This window comes from Prunus mume, linkage group LG2, assembly GCF_029339155.1.
Source record: "Prunus mume cultivar Tortuosa linkage group LG2, ASM2933915v1, whole genome shotgun sequence".
Lineage (NCBI taxonomy): Eukaryota > Viridiplantae > Streptophyta > Magnoliopsida > Rosales > Rosaceae > Prunus > Prunus mume.
The window spans coordinates 32,949,981-32,965,053 of record NC_142699.1 but is presented as its reverse complement, the minus strand read 5'-3'; the positions used below and the strand labels follow the sequence as shown (position 1 = coordinate 32,965,053).

Sequence of the window (15,073 nt, the reverse complement as noted above, 5' to 3'; positions counted from 1 at the left end):
TTGGTTAGGCTGAGTTGATGAATGCATGAAAAAAAGGTCTGCAGGTGTTCGATGAATCACCTTAATGAGCTCACTATGGGTTTCTTTGAGATACAAACCAATTGGGACAATTCTCCTGGTATATACTTAAAGGTGAACTTCTAGGAGGACCTAATGAACCCATCTAAATGGAAGGAAGAACATGTGAGTTATTATAATTTGTTTACGAAGATGTCTTTACAGTGCATTATGGTTTTGTTAGATCACCGTTGACATTAGTTTGATTACCTTTTAACAATGCTTGAGAAATGTCCCTGTTTTTACATGAAGACTTACACAAGTGCCATATTATGTCAGTTTATAGTGAATGGATAGTTGGTTGTGTCATTTGATATTTGGAATTCTATTATATTTATTTTCTTATTTTTCAACTTTTGTGTCATGTCTTGAGTTTCTTTCATTTCTACGTCGCCATTTAACTTGTGCTGTGAACAAGTTAATAATACACTGTTTTGTGTCATTGTGAAATTGAGAAATAAAGTTCATGTTATTATTTTGCAGGAATTCTAAGGGCTATGATATGGCAAAAAAGTATGTGAGCAAACAAAAGAAACATAGAAAGGGTCTGATGTTGCTGCTTCACATAGCCAGGTTTTGCTGCTGCTTCCTCTTCCTCATTTACCTAAAAAAAAGGGTCTATATCTCTAGCATTATCATCCAAATGTCTCTTACCATGCCCTGCCCTGCAGTACTAGCTAGCACTACTGCCTCTATTGTATGTGGTCCCCTGATTTGGTTTCTTTGAGCCATGTGATGCTTTTAGCTCCCTAGATCCAACTCCAATGGCTATTTTTTATTAAGTCATAATTTACTGCCTATAATTAGGACATGCGGTTTGAAATTTTTAATTTGGAACAATTCATGTATGCTGTTAAAACATAAATGGTGCAAAGCCAATGCCGAGAATAGAAAAAAATAATAAGCAATATGATCATACGGGGGTTAACGTCCATGTAGATGTGTGCTGATCAAGCTTAAGCAGTAAGGCCTTTCATCTTGTGCTTAGTAGGTTTGCTTTTCCTTGTCCATTAGATGTTTTCCAATTCTGAGATGATATGATACTCTTCGTCTTGGCATTATTTTTGTGTAGAAATTGAATGAAAGTAAATTTTACTGCATACCTCTGTGGTGTCTATGTTCTGGAGTTAATGTTGTTGATCAATGATCAGCCTCTTTCATAATTCTTTCATTGATTAATATTGTTGTTCTCTCATTGGTCTGGAGTTAACTTGATTGAGTTGTCATGCATTGCTTGAGATTTTGGATACCATGTGAGTTATAAGTTGCAAATGAAGCACAGAAGAAAAAAAAATGAACTCTATTTTTATAAGAAACTTAGTCTGCTTTGAGTTTAAGTTTGTCTTTTCTTGATACGTAAGTAGGAGATTTTAAATTGGGCTTGTTTGTGCTTTTGCGCATTTGCATATATAGCAATAAAAGGAAAGTGATGGTTCCAATAGAGCAGATCAAAGATGTACCTCATTAATACCAATTTGTCTTTTGTATTACTCTATATATACATATTTATATATGTACATATTGACATTGCTTTATTTTGTTTCCGTTGTAGATGAAGATGATGGATGAATTTGAGAAGGTGAAGGAACAATTGGTAGAGTACGAGATCATGTCACGGCCCATATCCCACAAGCTTGGTCTCTAGTGATTCGAAACCCTAACTCTTAACTCTTGAGATAATTGACTCTCTTTTTTCATGACAGTTGGACCTAGATTTTTGGCTTCTAGAAGATTGTTGTCATTGAGAACCTTCATCAATTTAGGGTGGGACAACATTCCATTTAGTTGCAGGAAGTGTACTGTAGTTATAAGGAAAAAAAACATGCAATTGAGGGACTATTTGTGTATCAAACAGACCATGTAATTATCTAGTCCTCATGGAATGAAATTGAGTTCAATTTACTTCAGAAATTTCAGTCTTGAATATGTTGTTTTTATTATATATTTGCAAGTGTATGCAATGGAAAAATACTTTTATTTATATTATACATTGAAAAGAGCACATTATTATGTGTATATATAGCTCATTCTTCTTGCCTTTTGTATAGGGATGGTGATGGGTCGAATCGGGGGTGAGCACCCTATCCCCGTGAAGCTTTTTTCCCCCATCCCTACATTCTTACTCGCAATACAGACTTTAAAAAAAAAAAAAAAAAAGGATATACGAGGGCATATAGTAGCAATACACAAGCAATAAAGGGCTATACAATGACAATACACAAACTCCATACTCCCCCTATAAATTTATTCCAAAATAGACTTGAAGAAGAAAAAAAAGATATGCGGGGGCAATACAGTAGCAATACACAAGCAATAAAAGGCTATACAATAACAATACACAAACTTCATATTCCTCCTATAAATTTATTCTAACAGACTTTAAAAAAAAAAAAGATATACGGGGGCAATTACACAAGCAATAAAGAGCTATACATGTGCACTACATATGCAATATATATCTATCATGGCATTTACCAAATAAATCACTGATTTGGTTACATTTGTATTTTTTTTCTTCTTTGCAAGGGGAACTATAAAACCATGGAAACTAGAGATTGAAAAATTTCCTTCTAACTTGACTCTCATAAATTGATGAACTAATTATGTTATCTCATTACATCTTAAGACATACATAAGAAAGTGGCAAAAAAAGAAAAAAATTACATTTGCTGTTGGTCGAGAATTTTAATACATTTTATATCTATCAGTAAAATTCGACGACATCTCCTCTTAGAACCGAATATAAGCTGAAAGTTAGCAATTTCCTCCCCAAGAGAACGCTACCACTTGAAACAATACAATCTTCCATCTGTATAAAACAGATCAAAAATGCATATTAGAAGCAAATCATTCAATCACAATGGAAACAAAAACGTAACATTCAATCACAACTGAAACCAATTTCAAAACAGAAACCAATTCCAAAATTCATAACAGAAACCAATACCAAAACAGATTCAGAAACCAATACCAAAACAAGTTCAGACATATTTACAGGCACTACAAGTATCAGACACATACATTTACATGCAATACAACAAATTGAATGGATAAATGTAAAACTGCAGTATGATATACATTTATTAATAAAAGAAAGAAAAAAAAATATTATGATATACATCATTCAAAAGCAAAGCTTGAAGTTTGCTGAGTTATATATACCTCTGAGAAATTTATCTGTGGTTTCTCCAGTGAAGGATTACCTTCAAGAATCCGACTTTCATATAGATTGTTAGCTTTTCTAAATGACCAAATTCTTCATATAGCAAACTTTCACAAGATAATACCATTGCAAAATTAAAGTTCACATTCATGCACACGATTTCGTACTACTCAATTGCAATATAAAAGTTATTATAAACATGGGTGAAGTGAATGTGTGTCTTGGTAGGTGAATAAAAATACAAATAAGGAAATCATGCATTTCGCATTGTTCAAACAGTTAAAGAAGCACAGTCTCAGAAAAGAAGAAGAGCAAGACAATGGAACTGGATAAATGCAAGAGCTATCAACAAACCTTCAAGTTTTCCAAGAACTCTTTTCACGGCACCAACACAACCTTGGCATGATACCAAACTTGAGGACTATGGACTACACCAAAAACAGATCCAAGATTGAATTATGAAAAATAGAGAAAACCAAGATCCAACATATGCCAACTTTACAATATCAAACTTATGTTAAAATATTGGCATTCTCATAAAACTTACAAACTCCACAGTCACTTTTGGAGATATCCTCCATCTCAAGACATAATCAATTTATATAGTTCATTCAAAAATCACATTCCAAAACAGAACAAACAAATTCAGATCATTGAACCAAGAGACCATTGAACCAAATAACTGTGTTTCTTCAAATGTTTTTTGTCAAAATAAAAACCTAACTCAATAATCCAATTCAATAAGCAAAAGAAAATCTTCAAAATCATTGTAGATTGGATAAGCTTCAAGCATAATATTCCTTAAGACAAACTGAGAAATATATGTTGCATAATCCCAAAATTTTGGTTCAAAAAGTTATTGTATAATCTCACTGAAATAACATTCTCTACACAAACTTAAAATATAGAGAGAGTAAATTTTAAATTAAACCCACAATTATGTTTCAACAAATTTCTGTACAATCTCACCCAAATTTGACTTGGAGGGACTTGAACTCACATCAAGCACCAAAAACCCATATATGAAATTGAAACAAGGAGAAGAAAACCCAAATATGTAGGAGAAAAGCCAAGCTGGCTACGTGAGACGCCATGTCTAGGCATGGAGGTTGAAAGAGGCAATAGAGAGTGAGAGACGGAGGTGGAAAGATCGTCATAGCCGATGTGGGTTAGGGTTTCTGAGGAGGTGACAGTGATTGTTGACGATGTGGGTGCAAGCGAGAGAGAGAGAAGAGAGGAGAGGAGGGGAGTTTCTATGGTGGAGGTGGATTTGTGAGGTTTGGGAGAAGGAAGAAGAGGAAGAGGAAGAGCAATGACTAAGAAAAAAAAAACTAAATGAAGGATGGGCAATAGGCTGTCAATAGAGAGTTTTTATAAGGGGCATTTGTGATTGGGTTTCAAAATAAAGATATTAGTGAATAAATTAGGTGAGCCTGGGGTAAAGCCGCCAATTTCCTTTATATATATATATATAATTATATTTGATTATCAAGTTGGGTTGTCTGTTTTATTTGGGTTCTTTCAACACGTCATCGTCTTCTTTAATTGGGAGCATATGATTCTGGTCAGACTGAGCGACAAAAAAATATCCTAAGCCGTAAGAAAAGTAGGGCTGGTTGACATACAAATAGCAGAAGCGCCATCAAGCTTAAAAAGAGCTGAATCAGCGCTGAAGTTGGTTCCGCCCTTTGGGGCATTTCTTCGAACATGTGATGGGCATGAATTGCCCAGCCATCCACCAGTTTGTAGGCTGCGGATTCTAGTGTTGCAGGGGTCAATTGACCACCCTTGCTCTACTGTGCATCCGCTGTTGCCAGTCTACACTCTTGACGTAGGGCACTTCAATGACATCATTGACAAGATTATCTTCGATGAAACTCCCATTTCTTTTACAAATTTATAAATAAACCCAATCCTAGACATGTATTTATATAATAAAAATAAAAAAAAAAACCAAACACTATTTAAACATAGAAACATACCCAAAATCAATAATTGTATATTTTTTGGGTGTGTTTATAAATGGGTTTTGAGTGTGTGTAATGATGGATTTTGGGTGTGTTTATAAAGTATTTTGGGTGTTGGAGTTTTTTTATAATTTCAGCCCTCATTTTGGGTGTTTTAGTGAAACTCACAATTTCTTTCAACCTCAATGTGTTTGGTTCTGTCGTGTTGGACCTCATTGGCAATGTTAATGGCTATTGTCTTATCACAATACAACACCATTGGTTTCGTTGAACCGAATCCGAGCTCTTTCATTAAGATCTTTAGCCAAATCAATTATGTAATAGCGTGATGGAGAGCTTTGTATTCAACTGATGCACTAGACAAAAACACTTTTGCTACTGCCTCCAACAAATGACATATAACCATATGTGGATTAACTATCAAGTTTAGATCCTGCATAATTTAGAGCCAGTGTAACCCTCTACATCCAAGTGTCCATTTTTGGTCCACCGCCTCCATATGTTGATTACTTGGGTTATGCATAAACTGACTTACCACACTAACTGCATATGGCAAGTCATGAATATTGTGAGCTACATAAATACTTCCCAACCAACCATTGATATCTCCCCCTGTTGGTTGGTACTTGACCTGGATAAATTGTCAAATTATGATTCACTATTATTGGAGTGTTAATTGGTTCACAAGCTGACTTGGCAGTTTCGACCAGAAGGTCGAGGATGTACTTGCACTGGGATAGAAATATCCCTTGCTTAGATCGAGACACATCTATTCCCAAGAAATATTTTAAAGCTCCCAAATCGTTCATCTCTAATTGCTTAGCTAAGTAATTATTAAGCTCCTCAATCTCGTGTATCATTTCTTGTAACCACTATGTCATCTACAAATACAATCACCATCACACTTAATAAATAAAGTATGAACTGCTTGAACCCATACCCCTTCATAAAACAACTGAATCTGCCAAACCAAGCTCTAAGTGACTGTTTCAAGCCATAAAACGTCCTTTTTAACTTACACACTTTTTCCCTATAGGTGTAAATCCTTGAGGAGGATCCATGTAAATTTCTTCCAGTAAGGCTACATGCATAAATGTTTTTTTTTTTTACTTCAAATTGATGTAGTGGCCAATCTAAGTTCGCACCTGTCACGACCGTGCTTCACTAGAAGATATTGTCTGCTTTGTGCTTAGGCCCTCACTATTTTGTTCCCGGGTTCAAGCTTATGTTATCTTGCCCAAAAAGCTTCTTGCTAGGAAGTTTAGTGCCCACACATATATGAAACTTCACCTTTCCCTTCCCGAGTGATGTGGGATTGTTCACTAATCTTGCCTCTTCTTGCCTTGCATCCTTCAGGGCTCACAGGTCTTATAACAACAAGGGATAAAATAACCTGCATTCTATTCATCTTAGCCACTAAAGCAAATGCCTCAAAGTAATCGACTCCATAAGTTTGAGTGTAACCTTCACTATAATTCGGGCTTTGTACCTCTCAATTGACCCATCTGGTTTATGCTTAATCATAAACACTCATATACACCCTACAGTTCTCTTCTCCTTAGGAAGATTCACTATGTAGCATTTTTTCTAGAGAGCCTCTCTTTACTCTACCATTGCATATTTACACTTTGGATCCCCAATAGCTTCCTGAAAAGACTTAGGAATAGACACATAAGACAACTGGAGTGGAAAGGCTATATGAGACTTGGAAAGACGATGACATGACACATAATTAGAGGCAGGACAGTTAACACTATCAGTAGAAGAGAAACCAAACTGATTTGGTTTATTTCTCACATTGTAAAATATCTCTGCTCTTGAACTTCATCAAGTTGAACCAAAGAAAGAGGTTCTGAATTGTTATTACACATTTATACCTCACATTGTACTACTACAAGGGCACTCTCACGGGAAGCCAATTGGAATGGTAAAAGGTGTTAACTGCATAATCTGTTTCATTTTTAGCCGAAGAGTTCTCCCTCTTTTGAGAATTTTTGTGGATAACTGGAGCTGAAACAATGGGGAGATATTAGGAAGCTTCAGAAGGCTCACTTCCTTATGCCCTTGACGGGGCTCTCCCTGAGGTTCAAGGCTTGGCTCCCCCTAAAATTCCAAATATGCGAAATTCTCACAAAACCCCAAACCTGCGGAATTCTCACCTTCACAACCTGAATTCTCCCTCAGAATGAGAGAATTGGATGCTGTCCCGGAAAAATAGCTCCCATGCATTAAATGCCACATCCATGGAGGTGTAGAATTTTCTAATAGGAGAATGAAAACACTAGCACCGTTTCTGGATGGAAGAATAGCCCAAGAAAACACATTTATGAACCCGTAGATCCAATTTATCCATGTGTTGAGAGTAAATGTGGACATAACAAACACAACCACCTACCTTTAGAGCCATGTGAAGAATACCAGGAATATGGTGAAAGGTATACAACACTTGAAGAGGTGTTTGATAAGCTAAGACACAAGAGGGCATCCGATTAATGACAAAGGCAGTAATCATGACAGCATCACCCATAACCTTTTTAGGACATGCATAATGAAACACAAGAATTTGGCCACCTTGAATAAATGGTGATTCTTAAGCTCCGCTATACCATTTTGTTGACGGGTATAAGCAAAAGTCGTTTGGTGAACATTACCATGTTGGTTGAAAAAATTCGTAAGAGTCTTGTTGAGGTGTATGTCTTTTCGTTATCATATTAAAACAACTAAATCAGAGCATTAAACTAAGTGCAAATAGGGGTGGGCACAATTTTGGGTCAACCCAATTGAGCTGTCCAACCTAGTCATAGTGGGTTGGGTTGGCCTAAAATTGAAAGGATCTTGGTTTTAAAAAATTCATAAATGTACAGGTTGGAATCAAAACTTAAATGTAGGTTTAATTTTGAGTTAACTCAACCGAACCACCTAACCCGATCACAAAAAGTTTGGTTTGGGTTGAGTTGGTCTAATAATGAGCGAGTATTGGGTCCAAGAAATCATAAACTGCTATATATTGGTGGGTTACGGGTTGGGATTAAAACTTACCCAACCCAACCCATGCCCACCCCTAAGTACAAATCAGTTTGTAAAACGTGGGAATGATAGAAACCACATCACTTTTCTGCTTCATTAGATAAATCCAACAAACTATAGTATAATCATCAATAAATGAAATAAACTTGGCACGTCTAGAAGAAGTATAAGTAGATAATAGGCCCTAAACGTCAGTGTTATATAATAAGAAAGGCTTCTAACTTTTATTTGAATAATGTTTCAAGGTAACATGATGATTCTTAGCAAAGATGCAATGTTCACATCTTAAACTAGAAACCAGAACCTAAGAAAATAAACTAGGAAATAAATGTTCCAGATACAAAAAAAATGGGTGCCCTAAATGGCGATGCCATAACATAATCTTCTCCCTTTCCAATATATGATCCCGTCAGCTTGAAACACAAGGCATGCATAAATTAATGCACCTTCGGCTTCCTCAAAGTAATATAAATCACCCCTCTCCCTACCAATTCTAATCGTCAACTTGGTGAGAATGTGTTGAAAAACACAATAACTTGGAAAGAAGTTTACATAAAAATTTAAGGGTTTGTCCAATATAGATCCCTACATTTTCTATTTTCTAGACATATACCCATTATTCTATAAATCTATGTGTAAAACCCAATTTCAAATTTAAATGACTAGTAGCATATAAGAGGTCGTAGTATTTCTATGTTTTTCCATCATTGCCACCAAACTTCATATTTTATTTATAATTTATTTCAAGCATTTCATTAACTGCCATAATTGTAATTAATATACTCCCTATTAATAGCATATCAATCACCCCATTTCTTTTAGTTGTCATTCTCTCTCACATCTCGCCCCCTAAAATTACCACAAAAAAAAAACTGTAAATTACATATCCAATAATGTACCTATGAAAAATATAATATAAATATATACATATAAAATATAGGTATATTATAAATAATAATAATAAAGTTAGTTACTTTGTAATTGCGTATATTTTTCATAATTAAAAATAGGTACACAATAATTTATATAAAATATAGGTACATTATTTACCCACATGTAAATTATTTTACAATATACATGTAAATGTGTATAGGTACATTATTTGGAATAGATAATTATGTACACTTTTCATACTAGGTAAATTATGTTTTTCATAAAACAAACAAGTAATAGGTACATTATTTTTTCAACATAATTAGTATGTACAATTTTATTCATAAACAATTATAAAGTGGATTATTAGTCATGTATAATTCATAAAAAGAAAATAACATAAACATTTTATTAAACAAACCGATTACCTAAATTTGAATTTATTGTTAAATTTTTTAAAATGTTTCAAAATTAATTCCTACATCCATTACAACCATTTGGAGATCTTTCCAAATTCAACATTTGTCGTTATATATAATCCAATTAAAAACTGTTTCCATATTGATTTCTACATTAATATACAAAATGCAATAATGGCTTAGTTGAGGGTATTTTTGGAATCTGAAAAGTACAATAAATCAGATTTTATGTTTAATTAGGTAACTTGCTGAGTTGGATCCTAGTCATGGGTTTTTACTTATACAAATTGGGTATTATTTATAGGAACAAAAAGTGAAGGGTTTTAGGTACGGCAAATTGAATTTGAAGGGTGTAAGCCAAATTTACTAAAAATTTAATACAAATTTATAAATAAACCCAATCCTAGACATGTATTTATAAAAAAACCCAAGCACTATTTAAACATAGAAACACACCCAAAATCAACCCCAAAGTCAACTTTTTGGGTGTGTTTATAAATGAGTTTTGAGTGTGTGTAATGATGGGTTTTGGGTGTGTTTATATATTTAAGTAGTACTTGGGTTTTATAATTTACATTTTGGGTGTTTTAGTAAAAATTTAATCGCTTTGTACTTTGACAGACATAGAGCAAGTTATTTGAGAGGGATGAAACATATAGTACAAAGGACAATGAGAGTCAAAGAAAGAGAACCAGCTCCTTGGACATAGATTACCATTAGCAACTTTAACTGAACTTTGATGAGATTTAGTAGGAGAGACAAACCTCGAAGAATCACTAGTCAAGTGATAAGAGGCCACTAAATCAATTATCCAGCCCCGAGTAGATTTATAAGCTAAAGCATAGCTGGTATTACTTGCAATGGTAAAGTCAAGTCAAACCTAAGAAGCAATGGCTTTTAGTGGTGCATTGGATGAGACTGAGTTAGCCTGATATTTTTTATTATCCTTGCGTGCAATGTTTCAATTTAAACCACTCTGGATATCCAACCAATTTCCAGCAATTTTTCCTTACATGTTTCTTGCCATTATAGTAAGTGAAAGTTTTCTCAATAGAATCTAGCGAAGAAGAGTGAGTTGAGGTGGACGCTTCCTTTCCACTAAGGCCGATGCCTCAAAGTTACCTTTGGCAGCCGTGGTAGCTTGATGTTGAGCCTCTTTACGAAGCAAGGAGGGGAACAATGGGAAAACTCGACTACATAATTGGTCAAGATTGTGGATTGCGAGGTACGCAGACACACTCTTCAGAGGTACACCTCTTCAATTTAGCAATATCATAAGGGTTTTCTAAGTCTTTCAAAAGACGATAAAGGCTGGCCATCTTGATGAAGTTGAAAAGACGTCTTTATCAATTCATAAACCTGAGAAGAGTGAGAGGCATCATGATATACCTTCTTCACAGTATCCCAAACATCCTTAGTTGTTCTACATTGAATAAAGTTCAGCATCATATTAGTATACATGAAATTTATCAACCATGACTTCACTAGAGCATTCTCGACCCTAACTCTTCAAACTTGGGATCAAATGCCTTGTGTTCAATCTTCGCTCCAAATATATAGCCATATTTCTTACGAGCCGCTATATGCATCTCCAGGACTGTGGACCAAAGAGGATAGTTTATTCCATCAAGCTTGACGTTAATTGGAGAAGAAGAAACCTTTTGTTGAATGGTCATATGAAGAGAAGCCTCTAATAAAGAGGCAAATGGGTTTGAGTCACTTGTAGGAGTAGACATAGTTACAACGAAATTAGGTTTCATGGTTTTAAAAAAATATATCGCTAGCTTTTTAGGGTTTGACGGCTTGTAACAGCTATTAGAGTTAGGAATAATAGCACCAAGGCCAATATTCCCTTGGTGAAGATGGCAGAGGCTTGCAGCAGCACAAAATAGGGTAAGCAACCTTAGGTAGCCACACCGGCAACATGGTTAATTTTAAGATTTTGTGTTTCAGTGTGAAAAAAGAGTAAGAGAGCAAATCACATTGTTTGCTCTTATACCAACTTAGAATGAACTGGATTGTTTTGTTCTTCTCATTCTGAGGTATTTATATAAGATATACTAGGTATACAAAGTCAACTATTACAGCTTTTAACCTATATTAATATAGACTAATATCACGCCAACACTATATAGGTACATCCAATGTGTTGAATCGACATACCTAGAAACCTGTTGGCCATTTTTCAATGTGTATCACATGAAACACACGTGATACCAAAAAAAAAATTTGAACGATGCCCTAACTAGTGCTTCTTCATCATGGGCCTTGACCTTGTGTGGTGTGCAAATTTCAGATAGAGGTGAAAGGAGGTTGATGAGGCTTTAATTGTATTGGAAGCAACAAGAAGTCAAATGCTTCTAAATGGGGGTCAATCGCAAGTTCTCAAACCATACCAGTTCTCTGTGCTCGTTCTCATTCATTATCACTGCTTCTAAATGGACCAGTTGTTTGCAGGGCAAAATCAAAGTGTGAAGGAGGATCCTTAAAAGAAAAGACAACTATATCCCCATAGCTTTCAGAATAAGTATAGTATAGCCCTGATTGATCCTCATAACTTCATAAATAGAAGTAGGTGACATCTGGTTATATATACTTTCACGGTATAACCGGTAACATTTGCCAGGGACTGGAGTCATGTACAGTGACTATGGCCCCTACTCTGGGATATAATATGCTAGTTCCAGATTCCTTGGATCGATTACATACACAATTTCGTCAATTCTCAATGAAGCCATAACATTATCAGTAGCCACAACTAGTTTTCTCTTCCCTTGTGGAGCAAGATCAAATACAAGAGACTGTATTTCGATCGGAAGCCCACAATGAATGGCACGATAATCAAAGATGATGAGAAGGATAGAGAACGACATGCATATCCAATAGCTTTTTCATTAGGCATGAAGAGAAAGACGTCACCTTCAGGTTCTTCAAGGTGGATATGGCATACAGTGGCTAGAACAACGGTAATGTAACTTCCAACCGGCTTCTTGTAGTAGAATATATCAACATCAAAACTTTCTCACGGATCCTAAAGGTACCACTAACTTCGAAATAACGTGATAATGTGTCGTCTTCCAAATTATCGAACGTCAACTAATAAGGCTCTATACAAAGGCAAAGTAGTCTGCCAGTACTGGCAGTGTGTACTCAAATAATGTTCGCAAATTCTACCAAACATGAAACGGTTCCAGAATTGGTATGCTTAAAATAGACATACATGGAGTCTTAGGGTAAAAATTTGAAAACAAAACTCCACTATTTAGGCCCTGAAAAGAATACCAAAAACGAAACCCTAAATTAGAATTTCAACTGTCGAACGGTGATGTTCAGCCACCACATGAATTTTACAAAAATCATGAAAATTCATAGGCATGAATCAAAGATCTTAATCTACTTAGGTTAAAAATATTGAGTCGTTTTAGTATCAAATATAATCCATAAAAGACTCAATCTGTTCCTAAAGATAGTCTATCAAGTCATCCTATCCTGACCTAGTCCACTTCATAAACTTGTTATAAAATACTCCCATGACCTCGAGATTTTACAGAGTCATAGTAGCCATCACTCTTTTGATCATACCAAAACTTTAGGTCAAATGGAGTTCAAATTCCATGTCGTCTACCAATTATGAAACTGATATTCGTAACTGGAAGACTAGAATCAACGTCATAGGACCAACTTTGAAAAATCCCCATAATTTACATTGTCAAATTTCGAAGATCTTTATATATACATAAATCTTGGGATGTCTAGTGGCTTATTATCAAAAATTCAAAAGGAGAAACAATTGTTACCTTCTCAAACCCTCATCTCTAAGCTCAAGATGTTAGTCTGCCTCAAGAAATTCCTTTTTACCTTTTCCAAACTCTCTCTCACTTTTTTTTTATGTTTTTTCCTCTGTAACTAGCTTAGCTAAACCCTAAAGTTCACTTTTAAATTTGTCATCTAATGGGCCAGCCCTAACCCTAGTGCTAGAACGCTAGCTAACTTCTTAAAACGTATAGGAGGGTCAGCCCACTCACACTAACGTGCTCGGGCTTTCATAAATTAAAGTTTCTTGGGCCTAATAAGCTTAGGTAAATCATTACGCCAAGCCCTATTCACAAAAATACCATAATATAAAAGAAATTATAAGAAAAAAATCTGAATTAAACATGTCAGGCCTTACACTTCCACAAGCCATGGCAACCCAAGCTAATTAGAAAAGGTGAAGAACCTATTCAAGTTTGAATTTTTTTGCAATTGAGTCCTTCTCTATTATAGTGCTCCTAATTCATATTATTATGGTAAGGATACTTTTATCAAAACCATAATATGAATTTTCCACTTATATGATTACATTGGTTATGCTAAGAAACTTCTTTTCTAATCATATCCAATACTTTGCAAAGATTTTCCAATCATATCTTTGGAACATTCTCTCTCATTACTAAAAGCAGAGATCCTTTTTATACATTCACTTCCCTCTGTGAGCTTGTCGAAAATCCTGAAAATCACATTTGATTCATTTTTCTTTCAATGATCGTATAGTGATATCAAAGACAAATGACTCCTCCACAAGACAATTATGATGTCTTAGGTTTGAGGATTAGTTTGTACTATTGCAACTTATGAGTTCTAGTTTGACATGTGAGTAAGACTTTCATCCTAGATTTCGTAGTTTGATCTCGTTCAATGTACTTGTCCTTATAAGCACCTACACACTTAGTTTAGTGTCTCTACAAAGCAATGACTTGAGACTAGTCATTCTCCTAATTGACCAAATATTATGTGTACTAGTTTTTGTGGATGATCGACGCCCAATTAATAATCCTATGACCGGGAACGTTTAGGAAATAATGTGCACGTATGAGAGGTCTCCTTATATCCAATCTCATTGCATAGCTCTCATACTATTTCATATTCCATGGACTTGTTGTTTTACTGTTATGATAACAGACCAAATATCATGGTTAAAAACAACGATCATGCCTATTAGTGATGATGAACTATCGAGAAAGCAATATCACATATTTGACTTTAAGGCATATTTCTAACACTAACCTAGAGGTCATCATGCCATCCACCCTGTTGGATTTTCCATCAAGTCTGAAGCTCTAAGAGTGCGATGTTCCTAGACCAAGTATCCACACTCGGACGTCCAAGCCCAACCCATGAAGTTGTACTCAAAACTTCCGAAGGCTTATTTGCACATGATAGAAATCCTAGAAGAAAAGTAATCAATGAAGTTGATGTCAACCAAGAAGTTGATAGAAATCCTAGAAATCCTTGACCACGAGGATGTTAAAGGACCTAGGTCAAGAGAAGGTTCCTTACTTGGCTTATCAATCGACTAGTTAGAAGTGAGAAGCACAAACACAACAATCCAAACTTGTCATTCAATGGCTTTGTAGTAGCACGTCTAGACAATCTAAAAGAAGAAAGCCCAGAGGTGCTTCCATCTGGCACCTCAGAAAAGAGGGAAACATCATGCTACGACTTTAGTTAAGCATATTGGAGTTTTTAGTTCTTGTTATAACTGATTCTGAGTCGGGCACAATGCTTAACATATTCTGAGTTGTACA

At 35.2% G+C, this 15,073-nt stretch overlaps 1 long non-coding RNA gene across 1 annotated transcript; it reads left to right on the top strand.

The window, feature by feature from the left end:
- LOC148920091 (uncharacterized) lies at window positions 1-1,908 on the top strand. Its single transcript, XR_016124618.1, has 3 exons — window positions 1-183; window positions 541-630; window positions 1,610-1,908. It is a non-coding gene; the product is annotated as an uncharacterized LOC148920091 (long non-coding RNA).
- Window positions 1,909-15,073: the final 13,165 nt, after the last annotated feature.